The sequence below is a fragment of the Monodon monoceros genome, unplaced genomic scaffold (genome assembly GCF_005190385.1).
Source record: "Monodon monoceros isolate NGI ecotype Baffin Bay Population unplaced genomic scaffold, NGI_Narwhal_1 Super_Scaffold_3, whole genome shotgun sequence".
Classification (NCBI taxonomy): Eukaryota; Metazoa; Chordata; class Mammalia; order Artiodactyla; family Monodontidae; genus Monodon; species Monodon monoceros.
Window position 1 is genome coordinate 71,719,042 of NW_021703780.1, and position 16,173 is coordinate 71,735,214.

The window sequence follows — 16,173 nt, forward strand, 5'->3', positions numbered from 1 at the left end:
GCTATTTAAATTCAAATTAATTCAAATTAAATAAAATCAAAAATTCTGTTCTTCAGTCACACTAGCCACATTTCAAGTGCTCATGTGCCATGTGGCCAGCAGCTGCCGTATTAAGCAAATAGAGAACATTCCTGTCTTCACAGAAAGTCATATGGGATAGCACTGTTTATATCTATAAGGCCATGGGAAAGCCACTTGATTACGGGGTTAAGTTCCCTTTCTGGCAAGTCATCTGCAGGCCAAGGAATGGAGTGTGCGGAGGATGTTTTACTGTCAAGAATGAGGATGTTAATAAATCCCCTTAGCCTCATTTTGGCTGAATGGCTCACTGGCTTTTAACACTGCCGGATTCAAAGGATGGGAGAGAGGGTGGAATCAGATGAAATGTCTGTGGGCAGTGCATCTCCTGGCTGCATGTTATAACCTTCTAGAGAAGGTTAAAAAATACCCATGCCTGGACTCTGCCCCAGGCCAGCTGAACCTGAATCTCTGAGGGTGGTACCTGGAATCCGAGGAATCTGTATTTTTTTTAAAGCTCCCTGGGGGATTCTGTTGTGCAGACCGGGTTGAGAACCACTGCCTTCAAGAGAACAACTGCCTTCTAGACTGTGCCCTTAAAAAAAAAAAATTCCTGAGCACTGGAAGAAAATATGTCAAGGTAGATTTGGTGAGTGGCTAAAAATGTTCCTCACTGATTAACTACAGTAATAAAGGTTGGAGTTGAGTGGGCTCACTTCCTGTAGAAGTGGTCTCCCCTGAGGGCAGCTTTCCCCCTAGGGAGCATTTGGCAGCATCTGGAGACATTTTTGCTTGTCACAACTTGGGGGCCTCACCTGCGATACTGTTAATTACCCTCACAATGCATAGGAAAGCCCTTCACAACAAATAATTAATCTGGCCCCAAAGACATAATTTTTGCAAACCAAAGTCCTCCTTGACCTTGGATGTAGTTGCCTCTTCAGAAGAGGTCAAGGGGTCTTCCCTGGTGGCTCAGTGGTTAAGAATCCGCCTGCCAACGCAGGGGACACGGGTTAGAGCCCTGGTCTGGGAAGATCCCACATGCCGGAGCAGCTAAGCCCATGCACCACAACTACTGAGCCTGCGTGCCACAACTACCGAAGCCCATGTGCCTAGAGCCCATGCTCCACAACAAGAGAAGCCACCGCAATGAGAAGCCCGCACACCGCAACAGAGTAGCCCCTGCTCGCCGCAGCTAGAGAAGGCCGGGGCGCAGCAACAAAGACCCAACGCAGCCAAAAAAAAAAAAAAAGATAGGGAGAGATCAAGATATCCTCCTAAACGGAGCCCTCAGGAACCCTCTTGATCATATTTCAGGTTTTTCAATCCCAGAAGCTGTGTAGGGTGTTGCTGTCCGTGGTTGGATGCCTTTGGGGCTGTACCAGGGAAGCTGCTGACTCAGGGAAGCTGTACCTCCTGCTGAAGGTGTGGGCAGGTTCTTACTTACACTGCTGCAGGTTGAGATCCTCTTCTTGTGAAGTAATTACCCAAAGTGACAGCAGCCTTTCTCCTAGGTGGTTTAAGCTGTGGCTTTTGGCTATTGGTATTGGGTGTTTGATCTGTGATATACCCAGGATAGGATTCAAGCTTGGACTTCCCTGGTGGTCCCGTGGTTAAGACTCTGCACTTCCACTGCAGGGGGCACAGGTTCTATCCCTGGTCTGGGAAGTCCCACATGCTGCGTGGTACAGCCACCACCCCCCCCCCAAAAAAAAAAAAAGATTATATGGAATAGAATTCAAGCCTTATATGTGATGAAGTTCGGGAACTGAGCTATGGGTTACACTCTGGGAATATAAAGATAACAGGCATCTGAACAGACCTGGGCACAGTGGCAGTGCAGGGTGATGGAGGTGTGGTGTTTCTGAACACAAGTTCATGTGCCCGACACACAGAAAGGCCAAGCAAACCAAAATGTCAGATTTTGGAGCAGAGAAAGTTTATTGCAGGGCCAAGCAAGGAGAACAGGGGACTCATGCTCAAAAACCCCGAACTCCCTGGTGGTTTTGGGGGAGACCATTTTAAAGTTAAATTTGGGGTGCGGGCTGCAGGTTGTGAGTTTCTTCTGATTGGTTGGTGGTGAGGTAACAGGGTAGTGCTCCAGGAATCTTGCGCTCGTCCTGAAGTTACCATCCTCCACCTGGGTGGGGGACTTAGTTTCTGCAGAAGAGGGCAAAGATACTGTGATGTATATTCCCTGAGGAGGAACCAGGACCCTGCCCCAAGGCTGCACTATTCTGACAGCTCCTCTGTTTCTGCATTCCCTCTCTTCCCTGATTAGCAACTGTTTGAATATTCCCTTTGGAACTCAGGGAAGGTCAAGGAGGCTGAATGAAGCCTACAAACAAGAAATGGAGGACACAGAAGGGCTTTTGTGCCTAGGAGGGCCCCATAGGGTCCTGCTCAGTTTCAGTGGCAGGGCTTTCTAGCGCCGCCTTGGAAGGCAGGGCAGCTCTTCCCAGCTGTGCTGTGAGCAGTCGCATCCGCCAGTCACTGCTTTGAGCAGTCTCCATGCATCATCTCATTTTGTTCCCACACTGAGGCTCTAAGAGGTTCAGTGACTTGCCAAGGTCACACACGGATCAGTGACAGAGCAGAGAATTGAACCCAGGTTATGGAACTGCGCAGCTGAACCCTCAGAGGAGCATTTACAGATGGGGTAATATTTTCGTAGCCAAGACTTGAAGGTTGAGCGGGAGCTCACCAGGCAGGGGCGTGCTAGGGAGAGGGGAGCGTTTGTGCCAAAGCTGTGCGGGTGTGAAGGAGCGTAAGGTGTAGGGATTGCAGATCATTCAGGGAAAGGTGGGGCGGGGGCCTTCCATGTCATGCTGAGGGCCACTGTGAGCCACCAGTGGAGTAGGGGCAGAGGAGAGAAGAGCTGTGTGCCATTGGGCACCTGGCTTAACCTCTCTGGGTCTCACCTTCGCATCTGAACTGGAGCCTCTAAAGCTACACTGCTGTGATGAGGAATGTTCATTTTACTGGTGGCCGTAACGAGCAAAGTGAAGGAATGGCCTGCAGTGGCGCTGCTGGGGCCGCCCTGCTGATTCATGGCTTCCATGCTTTCACTTGGTATTTATACCAAGTGACCACCAAGTGTTACCGAGCTCAAGCTCGCTCTGCTCGCCGCACAAGAGGCCAGTGAATCGGAGACGAGGTGTTGAGGCAAGGAAGACGACTTTATTCGGAAAGCTGGCTGACCGAGAAGATGGCAGACTAGTGTCTCTGATAAACCATCTTATCTGGACTTGGATGCCAGTTTCTTTTATAGAATCAGAGAGGGGGAGGTGGTGAGGAAGTAAAGTAATAAGGCAGAATAGAGAGGGAGAGGCGGAGAGGAAGTAAAGTAAAAGGGCCATCAGTCTTGCAGAATATCTCCTGGAATGACCAGCCTCGGTGAGGGGATGTGTTAGTTTCTTTTTTTCTTGCAGCCGTTCACAGGTGGGCAGGGTTCCCTGAGGCAGGCCATTATGTATGAGTATAATAACAAAAGCAACGAAAGGCAAAGGTTAAAGTCAAGCGATCCAACGTGGGGTCCCATTTAGCTCTTCCCTTGCCCTTCGTGTATGCTAAAGTGCCATGGCAGATGCAGAGATGTAGTAAGACTTGTCTTCAAGGAGCTTGCAGCCTAGTGGAGGGTACAGCCAGTGTTTTCGTGAGTATTATGGTAAAAGATGCAGGTCATAAATACTTGTAGGTATGGAGAATGAAGCCGAGGTTGCTAATGGCTGGGGGACTGAAGGAGATAACTCTTAGTTCTGCCAGAAAGATTTGTTAGGAGATGGGGATAGATAGAGGGTATCGTCCAGGTCGACAGAAAATGGGGCAGTGGAGAAAAATACAAAGCCAGTTCAGGTACAGTCACCAGAGGGTCTGATTATCAGCCTATCTAGTAACAGATTCCCCATAGTTTACAGGTTTTAGTGGGGAAGCAGACGTTTTAACAGGAAAATATTCATTAATGGACTTGCCACTTACAAACTTGGGTCCCACCCCGTCGTGCCTCCGTCTCTTTTCAACACTGGTGTCCAGCCATGCTCCAGGAGCATCCACCTCTTGGTCATCGTCTCTCCCAGGTCGCAAGGACATTTTACAAATACAAGACAAACCTTGGAGAGAGAGACATGGGATTTCATGAACTCACCGCAGAAGCCGCTTGACTGCGGAGGCAGTAATAGATGGGGTCTGGCAACGTGACACCTGTTAGTCGATGACGAGAGGGCGGGACTTGAAAATCAAAGGATTGAGAGGCCTGGGGCAAAGCAGTAAAGCATTTTTGCAAAAAACATCCCTTGTATAATAGCGCTGTGACAACCAAATGTTAACTGGAAGGACTTAACCATACTCTAAGGCAATTTACATGCGATTTATTCTTTGTTCTAAGAATTAGCACAAGATGGCAGTTATAACTTAAATTTTGTTCCATATTTGCTATTGATCTTAGGATAGATTTTGATTTTTGTTTACTTATTTGGATAAAGTTCTAAACAAAACTGTGTTTTAACTAAAATTTTGAGCGTGGCATCACCTTTTCCTGATGCTGATTTCCCTGTGTTACAGAGATCTCTGGGGAAGAGATTCTGGCTAGAGAAGGTAGGGACCAGCTCATGAAGGGCTCTGAATGCTGAACCTCATGCTGGGAGCCAGAGTTCTTGTCCTGGTAGAACCTGCCAGCTGTTTATAACAGGGCTCCTTTTTGTCTCACACTGGCTTTGTCCCTGCAGTTAGAAAATACTGTAGACCAGCTTCCCTCCTTTAGAAATGACAAAGCCCTCTTTAATCTCCTTGCTTTTCTTTTGAGTTCGGAGCACAGACTCGAGCCATGGGAGAGTGTTTTGGGGCCCTGAGGTTCTATTTCCGGCCTTCTGCTATTGCATACCCATATAGAGGGCTATTTTAATTCCTCTCAGTCATGTGGAAAGTAGTCACTTATGTGATGCTCTTTCCAGCACTTTACCTGTGAGAGCTGATCTCAGCCAATGACAGTGCATGTGTTCGCATTAATTCATAGAGCAGTGTTCGAATTAAAGCTTGTTCTGGGCTCCCTGAGAGCCTGAAGACTTTGTGGTCCTTGGAGGTGAAGGGTCAAGTGGCTTTTGGCTCCTCTTTTATCCAGTGGAAGACTGGCTTTTATTTCTGTAGGATTTTCTTGCTTTAAGCATGATTTCAAGCAGGTGGTTATTTCAGACTAATCACCAGCCTACATCTTGATCCCAGAGGCTGCTGCTTTGAAGGTGCTGGGCTAGTTCAGGATATGCTGTGCGTGTTTCATTGCCTTGCTTCTTGGCCAGTACGATTTTTTTTAGAAGATGTGCCACTGGGTATATAAGCCACCTGCCTTCCAGCTGAGCCCCTGATTGACCTGCCTGCCTCTCTCTCTTCTCGGGTTGTGTCCCTTCTCCTCAGGATTGGGTAGCAGGATTTTCTGGTTCTCTGATTCTCTGTCTACAGGACCAGCCTGCTGGGCTGAGCTTCCTTGCCCACAGTGCTGCCCCAGGTGGCAGAAGTAGGGCATGGGGCTGTGGGCTTGGCTGGCTCTCGAGCAAAAACCCCCGTGGGGAATCAGCTGCTAGTGATTTGGTACAAAGCAGGACAGAGTGAATCTTCTTATCAGTACCTTTCCCAGAACCATGAAGGAGATACACTTTCTGTGGCTATTGAGCATGTGAAATGTGGCTAGCGCAGCTGAGGAGCTGAATTTTATGTTTTATTTAGTTTTGATCATTTTAAATTTAAACAGTCACCATGTGACTAGTGGCTACTCTATTGGACAATGTAGGATAGACCATTGTACTTGAGGAGTTTATATTGTATTTTTAAAATATTTTATTTTATTTGCTTATTTTTATTTTTGGCTGCATCGGGTCTTAGTTGTGGCACACGGGCTCTCTTCTTTGTGGCTTGCAGGCTCTTCACTGTGGTGTGTGGGCTTCTCTCTAGTTGCATCGTGCAGGTTTTCTCTTCTCTAGTTGTGGCGCATGGGCTCTGTAGTTTGTGGCATGCGGGCTCTGTAGTTGTGGCGCACGGGCTTAGTTGCCCTGTGGCACGTGGGATCTTAGTTACCTGACCGGGGATCGAACCCGCGTCCCCTGCATTGCAGGATGGATTCTTTACCACTGGATCACCAGGGGAGTCCCTATATTGTATTTTTTAATTAAATAGGGAAAACCTTGAACATGCACATGGTAGCAATTCAAAAGGTACAAAAGGATATCAGTGAGAAGTCTCCCTCATCTGTGCCCCTAGCCTCTCAGTTTCCTTCCCAGCCCCAGTCATGATTACCATCTGTATCCATCCTGAAACATTTTACACACATATAAGCATAACGTGCATATTTCTCTCTCTCTCTCAATGCAAGAGATGTTATTCTACCCATTCTCTTCTGTTCCTTGCATTTTTAGTTAACAGTGTACCTTGGAGGTCATTACCCGTAGAGACAAATATGCCTCATTATTTTAATGGCTTATAGTTAATTTTATTTGTATTTAATGGCTGTACATTATACTTCTTTATAAAGTAGTACCATCATTTACTTAACATATCCCCTACGAGTGGGCATGTGAGTTCCAATTTTTTTTGCCATGATAAGTAATACTATAACAAATAACCCTTCACAAACATGTTCTCAAACATGTTCAGGTCTGAACACAGATCATTTCCTAGAAATTAGATTATTAGATCAAAGGTATGTGTACTGTACATTGCTGCAGATTTTGCCAAAATGCCATCTGTAGGGTTTGTTGATGGGAGTATAAATCTGTACCTTGCGTGAGGACATCTATTTTCCCACGGCCCCAGCAGCACAGTCTGTTATTACACTTTTTGTTCTTTGCCAATACAATAAAGATCACCATCGCCTTGTAGGTTTAATTTGCATTTCTCTTGTAAATGAGATTGAGCATCTTTTTATATGTCGAAGAGTCATTTGTATTTCCTTTCTGTTACATGAACTACTCAGATCATTCGCCCATTTTTCTACTGTATTTTGTTGTTGTTTTTATTGATTTGTAGGACCCTTTATTAGTCTGTCGTCTCTGATATGTATTGACACATTTTAACCTTGGTCATGATATCCTTTTTTTTAATATTTATTTAATTTATTATTTATTTAATTTATTAATTTGGTTGTGTTGGGTCTTAGCTGCGGCAGGCAGGCTCCTTAATTGCAGCTCGCGGGCTCCTTTAGTTGTGACACATGTGCTCCTTAGTGGCGGCCAGCAGGCTTCTTAGTTGCAGCTCACAGGCTCCTCAGTTGTGGCACGCGAACTCTTAGTTTCGGCATGCATGTGGGATCTAGTTCCCTGACCAGGGATCGAACCTGGGCCCCCAGCATTGGGAGTGTGGAGTCTTAACCACTGCGCTACTGGGGAAGTCCCATGATATCCCTTTCCATGTGGACATTTAAAAACATTTTTATTTAGTAAGCTTATTAATCTTTATGTTATGGCCTCTAGGTTTTAAATCTTAACTTAGAAAGGCTTTCCCTGTGAAGGTGTTTTCAAACAGAGTTCTCATGTTTTCCTCTAGAACTTTCATGGTATTTTATTTTATTTTTAAATTTTATTTTATTTATTTTTTATACAGCAGGTTCTTATTAGTCATCAATTTTATACACATCAGTGTATACGTGTCAATCCCAATCGCCCAATTCATCCCACCCCCACCCGCCCACCGCTTTTCCCCCCTTGGTGTCCATACGTTTGTTCTCTACATGTGTGACTCAACTTCTGCCCTGCAAACCGGTTCATCTGTACCATTTTTCTAGGTTCCACATACACGTGTTAATATACGATATTTGTACTTCACTCTGTATGACAGTCTAGATCCATCCACATCTCAACAAATGACCCAATTTCATTCCTTTTTATGGCTGAGTAATATTCCATTGTATATATGTACCACATCTTCTTTATCCATTCGTCTGTCGATGGGCATTTAGGTAGCTTCCGTGACTTGGCTATTGTAAATAGTGCTGCAGTGAACATTGGGGTGCATGTGTCTTTTTGAATTATGGTTTTCTCTGGGTATATGCCCAGTAGTGGGATTGCTGGATCATATGGTAATTCTATTTTCAGTTTTTTAAGGAACCTCCATACTGTTCTCCATAGTGGCTGTATCAATGTACATTGCCACCAACAGTGCAAGAGGGTTCCCTTTTCTCCACACCCTCTCCAGCATATGTTGTTTGTAGATTTTCTGATGATGCCCATTCTAACTGGTGTGAGTTGATACCTCATTGTAGTTTTGATTTGCATTTCTCTAATCATTAGTGATGTTGAGCAGCTTTTCATGTGCTTCTTGGCCATCTGTATGTCTTTTTTGAAGAAATGTCTATTTAGGTCTTCTGCCCATTTTTGGATTGGGTTGTTTGTTTTTTGAATATTGAGCTGCATGAGCTGCTTGTATATTTTGGAGATTAATCCTTTGTCCGTTGATTCGTTTGCAGATATTTTCTCCCGTTCTGAGGGTTGTCTTTTCATCTTGTTTATGGTTTCCTTTGCTGTGCAAAAGCTTTTAAGTTTCATTAGGTCCCATTTGTTTATTTTTGTTTTTATTTCCATTACTCTAGGAGGTGGGTCAAAAAAGATCTTGCTGTCATTTATGTCAAAGAGTGTTGTTCCTATGTTTTCCTCTAAGAGTTTTATAGTGTCCAGTCTTACATTTAGGTCTCGAATCCATTTTGATTTTATTTTGGTGTATGGTGTTAGGGAGTGTTCTAATTTCATTCTTTTACATGTAGCTGTCCAGTTTTCTCAGCATCACTTATTGAAGAGACTGTCTTTTCTCCACTGTATAGCCTTGCCTCCTTCGTCATAGATTAGTTGACCATAGGTGCGTGGGTTTATCTCTGGCTTTCTCTCTTGTTCCATTGATCTATGTTTCTGTTTTTGTGCCAGTACCATATTGTCTTGATTACTGTAGCTTTGTAGTATAGTCTGAAGTCAGGGAGTCTGATTCCTCCAGCTCTGTTTTTTTCCCTCAAGACTGCTTTGGCTATTTGGGGTCTTCTGTGTCTCCATACAAATTTTAAGATTTTTTGTTCTAGTTCCGTAAAAAATGCCATTGGTAATTTGATAGGGATTGCATTGAATCTGTAGATTGCTTCGGGTAGTATAGTCATTTTAACAATATTGATTCTTCCAATCCAAGAACATGGTATATCTCTCCATCTGTTGGTATCATCTTTAATTTCTTTCATCAGTGTCTTATAGTTTTCTGCATACAGGTCTTTTGTCTCCCTAGGTAAGTTTATTCCTAGGTATTTCATTCTTTTTGTTGCAATGGTAAATGGGAGTGTTTCCTTAATTTCTCTTTCAGATTTTTCATCATTAGTGTATAGGAATGCAAGAGATTTCTGTGCATTAATTCTGTATCCTGCGACTTTACCAAATTCATTGATTAGCTCTAGTAGTTTTCTGCTAGCATCTTTAGGATTCTCTATGTATAGTATCATGTCATCTGCAAGCAGTGACAGTTTTACTTCTTCCTTTCCAATTTGTATTTCTTTTATTTCTTTTTCTTCTCTGATTGCCGTGGCTAGGACTTCCAAAACTATGTTGAATAATAGTGGTGAGAGTGGACATCCTTGTCTTGTTCCTGATCTTAGAGGAAATGCTTTCAGTTTTTCACCACTGAGAATGTGGGTTTGTTGTGTATGGCCTTTATTATGTTGAGGTAGGTTCCCTCTATGCCTCACTTTCTGGAGAGTTTTTATCATAAATGGGTGTTTAATTTTGTCAGAAGCTTTTTCTGCATCTATTGAGCTGATCATATGGTTTTTATTCTTCAGTTTGTTAATATGGTGTATCACACTGATTGGTTTGCATATATTGAAGAATCCTTGTATCCCTGGTATAAATCCCACTTGATTATGGTGTATGATCCTTTTAATGTGTTGTTGGATTCTGTTTGCTAGTATTTTGTTGAGGATTTTTGCATCTGTATTCATCAGTGATATTGGTCTGTAATTTTCTTTTTTTGTAGTATCTTTGTCTGCTTTGGGTATCAGGGTGATGGTGGCCTCATAGAATGAGATTTTGAGTATTCCTTACTCTGCAGTGTTTTGGAAGAGTTTGAGAAGGATGGGTGTTAGCTCTTCTCTAAATGTTTGATAGAATTCACCTGTGAAGCCATCTGGTCCTGGACTTTTGTTTGTTGGAAGATTTTAAATCGCAGTTTCAATTTCATTACTTGTGATTGGTCTGTTCATATTTTCTATTTCTTCCTGGTTCAGTCTTGGAGGGTTATACCTTTCTAAGAATTTGCCCATTTCTTCCAGGTTGTCCATTTTGTTGCCATAGAGTTGCTTGTAGTAGTCTCTTAGGATGCTTTGTATTTCTCCGGTGTCTGTCGTAACTTCTCCTTTTTCATTTCTAATTTTATTGATTTGAGTCGTCTCCCTCTTTTTTTTGATGAGTCTGGCTAGTGGTTTATCAATTTTGTTTATCTCCTCAAAGAATCAGCTTTTAGTTTTATTGATCTTTGCTATTGTTTTCTTTGTTTCTATTTCATTTATTTCTGCTCTGATCTTTATGATTTCTTTCCTTCTGCTAACGTTGCGTTTTGTTTGTTCTTCTTTCTCTAGTTCCTTTAGGTGTAAGGTTAGATTGTTTATTTGAGATTTTTCTTGTTTCTTGAGGTAGGCTTGTATATCTATAAACTTCCCTCCTAGAACTGCTTTTGCTGCATCCCATAGGTTTTGGATCATCATTTTTCATTGTCATTTGTCTCTAGGTATTTTTTGATTTCCTCTTTGATTTCTTCAGTGATCTCTTGGTTATTTAGTAACGTATTGTTTAGCCTGCATGTGTTTGTGTTTTTTATGTTTTTTTCCCTGTAATTGATTTCTAATCTTATGGTGTTGTGGTCAGAAAAGATGCTTGATATGATTTCAGTTTTCTTAAATTTACTGAGGCTTGATTTGTGGCCCAAGATGTGATCTATCCTGGAGAATGTTCTGTCTCGCACTTGAGAAGAAAGTGTAATCTGCTGTTTTTGGATGGAATGTCCTATAAATATCAATTAAATGTATCTGGTCTATTGTGTCATTTAAAGCTTGTGTTTCCTTATTTATTTTCATTTTGGATGATCTGTCCATTGGTTTAAGTGTGTTAAAGTCCTCCACTATGATTGTGTTACTGTCGATTTCCTCTTTTATAGCTGTTAGCAGTTGCCTTATGTATTGAGGTGCTCCTATGTTGGGTGCATATATATTTATAATTGTTATATGTTCTTCTTGGATTGATCCCTTGATCATTATGTAGTGTCCTTCCTTTTCTCTTGTAACTTTCTTTATTTTAAAGTCTATTTTATCTGATATGAGTATTGCTGCTCCAGCTTTCTTTTGATTTCCATTTGCATGGAATATCTTTTTCTGTCCCCTCACTTTCAGTCTGTATGTGTCCCTAGGTCTGAAGTGGGTCTCTTGTAGACAGCATATATATGGGTCTTGTTTCTGTGTCCATTCAGCAAGCCTGTGTCTTTTGGTTGGAGCATTTAATCCATTCACGTTTAAGGTAATTATCGTTATGTGTGTTCCTATTACCATTTTCTTAATTGTTTTGGGTTTGTTTTTGTAGGTCCTTGTTTCTCTTGTGTTTCCCACTTAGAGAGAAGTTCCTTTGGCATTTGTTGTAGAGCTGGTTTGGTGGTGCTGAATTCTCTTAGCTTTTGCTTGTCTGTAAAGCTTTTGATTTCTCCATCGAATCTGAATGAGATCCTTGCCAGGTAGAGTAATCTTGGTTGTAGGTTCTTCCCTTTCATCACTTTAAGTATATCATGCCACTCCCTTCTGGCTTGTAGAGTTTCTGTAGAGAAATCAGCTGTTAACCTTATGGGAGTTCCCTTGTATGTTATTTGTCATTTTTCCCTTGCTGCTTTCAATAATTTTTCTTTGTCTTTAATATTTGCCAATTTGATTACTGTGTGTCTCGGCATTTTTCTCCTTAGGTTTATCCTGTATGGGACTCGCTGTGCTTCCTAGACTTGGGTGGCTGTTTCCTTTCCGATCTTAGGGAGGTTTTTGACTATAATCTCTTCAAATATTTTCTCTGGTTCTTTCTCTCTCTCTTCTCCTTCTGGGACCCCTATAATGCGAATGTTGTTGCGTTTAATGTTGTCTCAGAGGTCTCTTAGTCTGTCTTCACTTCTTTTCATTGTTTTTTCTTTATTCTGTTCCGCAGCAGTGAATTCCACCATTCTGTCTTCCAGGTCACTTATCCGTTCTTCTGCCTCAGTTATGTTGCTATTGATTCCTTCTAGTGTAGTTTTCATTTCAGTTGTTGTATTGTTTATCTGTGTTTGTTTGTTCTTTAATTCTTCTAGGTCTTTGTTAAACATTTCTTGCATCTTCTCGATCTTTGCCTCCATTATTTTTCCGAGGTCCTGGATCATCTTCACTATCGTTATTCTGAATTCTTTTTCTGGAAGGTTACCTATCTCCACTTCATTTAGTTGTTTTTCTGGGGTTTTATCTTGTTCCTTCATCTGGTACATAGTCCTCTATCTTTCTGTGAATGTGGTTTTTGTTCCACAGGCTGCAGGATTGTAGTTCTTCTTGCTTCTGCTGTCTGCTCTCTGGTGGATGAGGCTATCTCGGTGTTATTTTTTTGTTTAATTCCTTGACCCCTCTGGAATAATTCAGGGGTTTTGTGACCTTCAATCACCCATCTACCTGTCTCCTCATTTTTCTGCTGCAGTGCCTTTGCCAGCATCTCTGCTCTGTCCAGCCCTGTTTTTGAGCTTTGCGGTCCCCTCTCTGTAGCCACTCTAATAGAAATACTGTATTCATTTTCCCATTGGTTGCCACCTTCCTCTCATTCCTTTCTGAGTATAACTTTAGGTAACCCTAACCCCAGATGGAGAAGGGGAGTTTTCATCTTTATTTGAAGGTCTTAGTTAAGTTTCATGCCTTCAGTATCCCCTCTCACCCAAGCATGCCTGTTTCCCTTATTGCCTTTCTCGCTCCTGCAGGCCAGGAATCACCAGCTCAGTTCCTTGCTTTATCCTCATTGCAGATTCCTTCTTTGACCTTCACACCCTCCTGGCCAAGCTCTTTATCTCACTTGCCCTGCCTACCCTTGGTGCAGGTTGTTTAATTAGGGAAGGTGACCTGAACCGGAGGGAGCTTGAAAGCCACAGGATATTTGCACTTCTCCTGTGCCAAGGAGGAGATGTTTCGCCTCCCCGGTTGGTTGTTAGCACTTCATTCCTATTCTCTAATATGATTTAATGCTTTGTCATTTTCTTTCCTGTGATTCCAGAGTCTCAATTTCAGCTTCTGCCAGAGCCAGTAGCAGTTGGGAAAGAAGGCTGTGCTCTTCGAAGAGTGAGTATAGATTTTTAACACCATATATTACGGGGTGGGCGGGCGGGCAAGGCAGCCCTTTAATGAGACTGGGGCTACTCTGTAAGCTCCCTGGCACCCTTCTGCAGACCAGCCTGTCTGGGGGCAGAAGTGTTCTCTGGTTCAGTAGGTCTGGTGGGGAGGGGATTGAGCACCTGAAGATTTTTAAAGCTCAAGATATATATCCAAAAGCCCTCCCTTCTCAAAGGCTGTGCCTGGAGCAGGGCTCTGAGTTTGAAGGGAGTTGAGAAGACCTGGGCCTGTGGGGACCAGGGTGCTTTCCTGGGGAGTGTGACACTTGAATCAGCCCCAAAGACAGAGAGGAGTTCATCAGGCAGGTGGGACAGGAGTGCTCCACACGAAGGGGACAGTGTGAGAAAGATGAAGTGTGAGGCTGTGTGGGGCTTTTGTGGGGGCAGGAGTTGGATGTTTGGGGTGCAGGCAGAGGTGGGGGCCAGGAAGTTGAGTCGGGATAATACGGAGTACTCAGAGTTCACACTAGACCAGAGCCCCCCCGTCCTTGGCATGAACTGAGAAGATTCCTCTGGCAGCTGGTGGTGGAAGGACTGAACGGGGCGTGAAAGAGCAGTCTTCACAGAAGTGGGAGCAAGGAGAGATGACGACCTGGACGCAGTGTGGCGGCTGAGGGAGCTGTGGTGTGACTCCTACGACGTCTCACACCTGTTGGGAATGTTTCTTCCCCCACGACGTTCCTAGTAAATGTTAAGCCAAAGGAATTGGTTGCACAGGCTTTCGGGGGTGTAGACCCCCTAAAACTGTGCTGTCCAACGCAGCAGCTCCTATTTGTATGTGGCTCTCAAGCGTTTACAGTGTGATGGATGTGACTGAAGGACTGAACTTTGAATTTTATCTAATTAATTTAAATTTAAATAGCCACCCATAAACAGTGCAGTTTGTCTAGACTCAGACAAGTTGGCTCCAGCGCTGGCACCTCGTTGCCATTGCCTGACAGGAGTGTTGAGCAAGGAGGAAGAGTGAAACATGCATCGGAGTCTGGGAGGCCAGACTGATGGGGATACTGTTGGCAGAAATCGACAAGTCAGGAGCAAGGGGAGAGAGGTACCTGAGACCTTGTAGGACAGGACTTTTGGGTCATGGAGATAGTGAAGCAGGCTTTTGGAAAAGTCTGGAAGAAGGTCCTGGCCAGGTATGTTGATTTTTGCGTTTCCTGTAGGAGGGAGTGGCAGAGGGTGTAGATATGGTGAGCTCTTCAAGGAAGACAATGAAGAGCTCATCATGGGACTGTTCAAGGGGAAAAGTAAGGAGCGCATCATGGGAATATCCAGGGGAGAGCGGGAGCAGAGAATCTTAGGAACCAAGCTTTGCATGCTCAGAGCCATGGCTTGTTTGAACAGCAGGGGTGTCTGAGCTGCAAAGTACAGAGGAGGAATGGGCTCAGCCAGAGTGAGGGGGAGACAAGGCCAGGAGGGCAGAGGTGAGCACCTTATGGCAGCAATCCTGGGGTCATGCCACACGTTCAGTGATGACTGGGCAGGCTTAACTACTTCCTTGGAACTTTCAGTGCGATTTTCCTTCGTGATGGAGAAGATTCCTGTGACAAGGCGTTAGAGCTGCTCATTTCTCAAATTACTCTATCTCATCAATCCTGGGGCTTCCATACAAGAGAATCTTAGTATCTTTTTTAGCTGTTGGTCATTAGTAATAGTTTTTTTTTTTTTTTTTTTTTTTGCAGTACGCGGGCCTGTCACTGTTGTGTCCTCTCCCGTTGCGGAGCACAGGCTCCGGACGCGCAGGCTCAGCGGCCATGGCTCACGGGCCTAGCTGCTCCGCGGCATGTGGGATCCTCCCAGACTGGGGCACGAACCCGTGTCCCCTGCAACGGCAGGCGGACTCTCAACCACTGTGCCACCAGGGAAGCCCTAGTGATAATTTTGAGGAATTGGTTTATCTTTACAAGAACCTAGTTTCAGGGCTTCCCTGGTGGCGTAGTGGTTAAGAATCAGCCAGCCAGTGCAGGGGACATGGGTTTGAGCCCCGGTCCGGGAAGATCGCACATGCCGCGGAGCAACTAAGCCTATGTGCCACAGCTACTGAGCCTGCGCTCTAGAGCCCGCGAGTCACAACTACGGACGCCCGTGTGCCTAGAGCCCATGCTCTGCGACAAGAGAAGCCCACGCACTGCAACGAAGAGTAGCCCCCGCTTGCTGCAACTAGAGAAATTACGCACGCAGCAAGGAAGACCCAACGCAGCCAAAACTAAATAAAATAAGTAAATAAATAAATAAATAAAAATTATTGAAAAAAAAAGAACCTAGTTTCAGAAATCAGTGTTGGGTAGATGCAACAATGTTTAACAGCTGGGATTTTATACTCAGATTTCAAGAACTTAGTGCTTTTTCCAGGTGGACAACACTGTGGAAAGAATTTTCATATTGCAGAGTTAAAAAAAAAGTTATGAGCAGCACTGGTTAGTTTTTTGTTGTTGTTGTTTGTTGTTTTTTGGTATTTTTTGGGTGTGTTGGTTCTTAGTAGCGGCACATGGGCTCTTCGTTGTGGTGTGCGGGTTTTCTCTTCTTTAGCTGTGGCACGCGGGTTCCAGAGCACGTGGGCTGTAGCAGGCTCTCTAGTGGAGGCACACAGGGCTTAGTTGCCTGCATTGTGAGACGGATTCTTTACCCCTGGACCACCAGGGAAGTCCCAGCACTGGTTAGTTTTTCAAAGACACCAGCAACAATAAGGTAACAAGTTCTTAACTTGTAAAGTTAGCATGTTACATCCTCTTAAAATAGTTCTGGAGAAGTGCAAAGAACGTCTGTGGGAACACTGAA

General features: G+C 43.9%; 1 protein-coding gene across 6 annotated transcripts in view; it reads left to right on the forward strand.

Annotated features, from left to right (window-relative positions):
• ABHD6 (abhydrolase domain containing 6) overlaps positions 1-16,173 on the forward strand; it is a 111,019-nt gene that overhangs the window by 62,089 nt on the left and 32,757 nt on the right. For all 6 annotated transcript variants that reach the window (XM_029241781.1, XM_029241782.1, XM_029241783.1 and 3 more), the window contains one exon: positions 13,281-13,345. The gene's annotated coding sequence lies outside the window, so the exon portion shown is untranslated. The remainder of the gene's footprint in view (positions 1-13,280; positions 13,346-16,173) is intronic.